This window comes from Phyllostomus discolor, chromosome 2 (assembly GCF_004126475.2).
Source record: "Phyllostomus discolor isolate MPI-MPIP mPhyDis1 chromosome 2, mPhyDis1.pri.v3, whole genome shotgun sequence".
In the NCBI taxonomy this organism is placed as follows: Eukaryota; Metazoa; Chordata; class Mammalia; order Chiroptera; family Phyllostomidae; genus Phyllostomus; species Phyllostomus discolor.
The window spans coordinates 67,408,789-67,414,852 of record NC_040904.2 but is presented as its reverse complement, the minus strand read 5'-3'; the positions used below and the strand labels follow the sequence as shown (position 1 = coordinate 67,414,852).

At 38.6% G+C, this 6,064-nt stretch overlaps 1 pseudogene; it reads right to left on the bottom strand.

The window, feature by feature from the left end:
• Window positions 1–4,752: 4,752 nt before the first annotated feature.
• LOC114490880 lies at window positions 4,753–5,825 on the bottom strand (annotated as a pseudogene).
• Between the last annotated feature and the right edge of the window lie 239 nt (window positions 5,826–6,064).

Sequence of the window (6,064 nt, the reverse complement as noted above, 5' to 3'; positions counted from 1 at the left end):
CTTTTAAGGAAATTCCATAATGTTTTCCACAGTGGCTGCACCAGTCTGCATTCCCACCAACAATGAACTAGGATTTTCTACACATACTATCATGTCATCTGCAAACAATGACAGCTTTACTTCCTCCTTTCCAATTTGGATATATTTTATTTCTTTTTCTCTTATGATTGCTGTGGCTAGGACTTCTAATACTATATTGAAAAGAAGTGGTGAAAGCAGACATCCTTGTCTTGTTCCTTATTTTAGTGGGAAAGCTTTTAGTTTTACCTATTGAGTATGATGTCGGCTGCAGATTTTTCATATATGGCCTTTATGGCCAATGAGGTATGTTCCCTCTACCCCCTCTTTGCTGAGTATTTTTATTATAAATGTGTGCTGTACCTTATCAAATGTTTTCCCCACATTTATTGATACAGTCACATGAGTTTTTTCTTTCCTTTTGTTTATGTGATGCATTGTTTAATGATTTGTGAATATTGTACCATTCTTGTATTCCTGGGATGAATCCCATTTAACCATGATGTATGATATTTTTCATGTATTGCTGGGTGTAACTTGTCAGTATGTTGCTGAGAATTTTAGCATCTATCTTCATCAGCAATATTGGCATACAGTTTTCTTTTTTTATTGCATCTTTGTCTGGTTTTGGTATTAGGATGATGCTGGCCTCATAGAGAAATTGGGAGTGTTCCCTCTTCTGGGATTTTCTGGAGTAGTCTGTGAAGCATAGGGTTTAGCTCTCCCTTATATGTTTTATAAAATTCTCCTGTGAGACCATCTGGTCCATGGCTTTTCTGTGCCAGGAGTTTTTTGATTACTGTTTCAATTTCAGCAGCTGTTATCGGTCTGTTCAGGCTTTCTGCTGTTTCTTGATTCAGTTTTGGAAGATTATATTTTTCTAGAAATTTGTCCATTTCACCCAGGGTTTCAAATTTCTTGACATACTTAGTTGTCCCTAGTAACTTTTACACTTCTTTATATTTCTGTGAGATCAGTTATAATCTCTCCTCTTTCATTTCTGATTTTATTTACTTGGGCCCTTTCCTTTTTTTTCTTAATGCTTCTGTTTAAAGGCTTGTCAATTTTGTTTATCTTTTCAAAGAACCAGCTCCTGGATTTATTGTTCCTTTGAATTATTGTTTTAGCCTCTACATAATTTAATTTTGCTCTGATCTGGATTATTTCCTTCCTTCCACTCACTCTGGGCTTTCTTTGTTCCCCCACCCCCCGCCCCAGTTCTTGTAGATGGAGTGTTCGGTTACTTATTTGAAATGTTTCTATCTTTTTTTATGTAGGCCTGTATTGCTATGAACTTCCATGTCAGGACTGCCTTCTCTGTGTCCCATAGGTTTTGGATTGTTTTGTGTTCATTTTCATTTTCTTCCAGAAACTTTTTGATTTCCTCCTTGATCTCATTATTCACCTGTTCATTGTTTAATAGCATAATGTTCAATCTCCATGACTTTGAATGTTTTTGAGCTTTTCCCTTGAGGTTGGTTTCCAGTTTCAGTCCCTTGTGGTCTGAGAAAATGCTTGATATTATTTCAGTTTCCTTGAATTTGTTGAGGCTTGTTTTGTGTCCTATCATGTGGTCTGTCATTGAAAATGATCCATATGCTTTGGAAAAGAACATGTATTTTGCTCCTTTGGGATGAAAGGTTCTATATATATCAGTTAGGTCCATTTGATCTAATGCATTGTTACGCTCCACAATATCCTTTTTGATGTTTTGTTTGGAAGATCTATCCATTGTTGACAGTGGGATGTTTAAATCCCCTACCATAAATGTGTTGGTGTCTATATTTCTCTTGAAGTCCTGGAAAATTTTGCTTATATATTTGGGTGTTTCTATGCTGGGTACATATATGTTCATAATATTTATGTCTTTGATAGATTCTCCCCTTGAGTATTATGAAGTGTCCTTCTGTGTCTGTTTGTATGGCCTCTGTTTTGAAGTCTATTTTGTCTGATACATGCACTGCTACCCCAGTTTTTTTTTTTTTCTGTCTGTTTGCTTGGAATATTTTTTTCCAACCCTTCATTTTTTGTCTGTGTAGGTCTTTTGTTCTGAGATGGGTGTCCTATATGTCAAATGCTCAGTTCTCAGCATTTGTACATGTCATGTATTCTTATCCATTCAGCTAGCCTATGTCTTTTGATTGGATCATTTAATCCACTCACATTTAAGGTTATTATTAATAGGTACTTATTCATTGCCATTTCACTCCCTTTGTACCTGTGTTCCTCTCTCTCTCATTCTTTTTCATCTTTTCAAATCAGTCCTTCAGCATATGTTGCAATGCTGTTATGGAAGGGTGTATTCTTTGAGGCTTCTTTTGTCTGGGAAAGTTCTTGTTTGGCCTTACATTTTAGTTAAGAACCTTGCTGGGTAGAGTAGTCTTGGTTGCAAGCCTTTGCTTTTCTTTATTTGGAATATTTCTTGCCATTCCCTTCTTGCTTGGAGCATTTCCATTGAGAAGTCAGCTGCTAGCCTTATTGGGGCTCCCTTGTATGTTGCTTCCTATTTCTCCCTTGCAGCTTTTAAGATGTTTTCTTTGTTTTAGAATTTTGCCATTTTAATTATGTGTCCTGGAGTGGGCCTCTTTGAGTTCCTCTTGATTGGGACCCTCTCTGCTTCCTGTACCTGCCTGACTTTTCCTGTCATTAAATTAGAGAAGTATTTCCATCATTACTTTTCCAAATAGGTTTTCTATCCCTTGCTTCTCTTCTTCTCCTTCTGGTATCCCTATTATATAGATATTATTACTTTCCATGTTGTCCTGCAGTTCCCTTGACCTGTCTTCATTCTTTTTCAGTCCTTTTTTTCCTTTTCTTGCTTTTTCTTGGAGTTTTTTTTTTTTCCTACCTTGTCTTCCAGTTCACTGACTCAGTCCTCTGCTTCATCTAGTCTGGTTTGATCCCTTCCACTGTGCTGTTCAATTCAGAAATTGTATTTTTTATTTCCTCTTGGCTCTTGTTGATAGTTTCTATGTTCTTTTCATACTGATATAGTTTGCAGTAAATTCCTTGTAGCTTCCCTGTAGTTTTTTATAATTCTCACTGAGCTCATTTAGCTTCCTTATAACCACTGTTTTGAACTCCATATCTGATCATTGACTTGCCTCTGTTTCATTTAGCACTCTTTTTGAGGATTCTTTCTTTCCTTTCTATTGGGGCTTCTTTGTCTTCCCATTGTTTGTGAGACTCTTCTTGTTTGCTTCTGCTTCTTATCTTGATATGTTTTGACTCCCTGACTTTGCGGTATGATCTTCTACAGTAGGAGACAAGCAAGATTCAGTGGTGCATTCTCTTTGATATCCTGAACTTGATGCTGTTGGGGTGCCCTTTATGCAATTTATGTTGACTCTCTGGATGTAATTGGGTTTTGACTGTTGCTGGGTCATTCTTTGGTGGGTCCTTCCCTCTAGCTGGTTGACTCAGAGTCACTCCGCCTACCATGTTCTGTATGCTGTTGAGCATGTGCATTATTTTTTCTTTCTGGATCTGCCTGGAGTGGTGTCAGATGTTGACCCTGTCTGATCTTAGGCAGCCAGTTGGAGACTTCCATAGATTTACTATCTGTGGCTGACTCCTTCAGTTGTTAATCTAGTCACTCTACACTGAGCAGTCAGGCTTAAACACCACAGCTCCAGGGCTGAGCCTCTCCTTGGGTCAGAGGTATTGTTTCCCCTCAAGCTGCTGGCACTCAGGAGAGTGTTCTGCCTGAGCATTATGGCTGTTGCCATATGTGGGATGATTCAGGACTGGAATCCCAGCATCTACTTTCTCAGTTCTCTCCCCAAAGCTTCTGTCCCCGGTCTCTCCTCAGGTGCCTCCAGGGCACTCTGCCCCCATCTTTGCTGGAAATCCCAGGTACGTGGCTGCAAATGAAAAGTTGTGTGTTGGCCCCTTAAATGGTTCTTTGCATCTCCAGCAGTCCATCTCTGGCAGAAAGTAGTCCTGCTGCTTTTCCCAGCAGGTTGTTATCTGTGTACTTCTTGGGCTCTGGTGATCTAGGCTGGGGACCCCAGATTAGGGTTTGGATTGCACTCTCTCGGGGGAATCCAATCATCCTCTTAATCACCCCTCTGGTGCTCCTGCCTGTGGGTGCTGAGCTAGGCCTCTCCAGTCTCCACTATACTCCATACCAGTCAGGTTGTGCTGAAGCTGATTCTTCTGTCTGTTCAAGGTTATAAGGCTTCAGTTCTCTCTACTGTTCAGTTCTTTGTTCCAGGTAATTTCTCCACAACTTAGTTGTAATTCCAGATGTCTCCTGGCTGGAGGTTATTGTGACTTCCATTCACTCCTCCACCATCTTGAACCATTATTCCTTTTTCTTGTCTGTCTCTGTAGCTAGAACTTTGAGTACGATATTGAATAAGAGTAGTTAATGCAGACTTTTGTCTTGTTCCTCTTAATAGGAAAGCTTTTAGTTTGTGCCCATTGAGCATAATGTTGACTGTAAGTTTTCATATATGGCTTTTAGTATGTTGAGTTATGCTCCCTCTATTCCCATTTTGTTGAGTGTTTTTACCGTAAATTGGTGCTGGATTTTATAAAATTCTTTTTCATCATCTATTGGTATGATCATGTGATTTTTGTCCTTCATTTTGTTTATGTGTTGTTTTACATTTATTGATTTGAGAATATTATACTATCCTTGCATCCCTTGGATGAATCCCACTTGATAATAGTATATGATCTTTTTTTTAGTTTTAACACAGTGAATTTTTTATTGCAAGCTGTAAAATAATTGTAAAATAATTTACAAATATCTTGCTGTCTTTAGTAATTTAAACAATTGACCAACAATTTCATTTGACCAGGACAGTAGTAAGCTGAAAACAAATCAGCTGACTGAATTTTTCTTCTTTACCTCTTGTCTGAGGATGAAACTTGATTTTCATTAATTCAGAGCTTCAGCACTGAAGATGATTTCAGTCAGCTCCTTTGTGAACAGCTCGGTGGGTGCGATTGAAAGTCAAAGTCAATTTGTCGATTATCTCAGAAGCATTCTTGCTTGCATTGTCCATGGCTGTCATCCTGGAACTTTGCTCACTCATGGGGGATTCATTCAAAGAATAGTAAATGATATTGGCCAGACTGTATTCTTGGTAATTCTGCAGTACATCAGCATCAATGTCGTCATCGATACTCATGCTCTCAACACTTGCAATAGTATTAAGAGACAAGATGGGCTTTTCTTCTGTTTTGTAGGAGATTACAGACCTGAATCAATTAAAGATGATAGATCCTTCATCATATTCATGCCCAGAATTTAGTAATTCCAGGGCAATGACTGATGCATCTCCAAAAGTAGGAGTGAAGTATACTTTTCTTCCCACTTCTTTGAACTTTACCAGAAACTGGGCAGAATGAGTCCTATGAAGTATACCCCTGATTTTATCTCCAGTTCCAACAATCTTAACTTCTTTCCCAGCTGCTGTGAGCATAGCCACCTCACTTTTCACCTTTTTAGCAACTGAGAATTGGATAGCATCACAAAGCCCTCTATCTGAGGATACACCGATAAGGAGGTGTTTTTTCTTTTCTTCAGGCCCCTTAATATCAGCCTTTTCATACAGAGCCAAAGATCCTGCCTGTTTCATACGCTCCAGTTGGTTTCAGCTCTCTTTCAGCTGGGGCATATTTTGCTGCTATTACCATTTTCATAGACTTGGTAATTTTCTGGATGTTTGTGATTGACTTCAGTCTCCTAGTAATATCTTTCAGAGTTGCCATATTTCGACACTTGGATTCATTGCAGCTACACCACCCAGGCTGAGACCCCTACGATACCTGCCAGAGAAAACATGGTGGTAAATGGCTCCCTGATAATAACGTATGATCTTTTTAGTGTACTTCTGAATCCAGACTGCCAGTGTTGTGTTGAGGGTTTTAGTATCTATGTTCATCAACAATGTTGGCCTGTAGTTTTCTTAATTTGTTGTGTCTTTACCTAATTGTGGTATTAGGATGATTCAGGCCTCATATAAAGAGTTTGGGAGTCTTCCATTTTTTTAATTTTTAGAATAGTTTGAGAAGTATACAAATTATTTCTTCC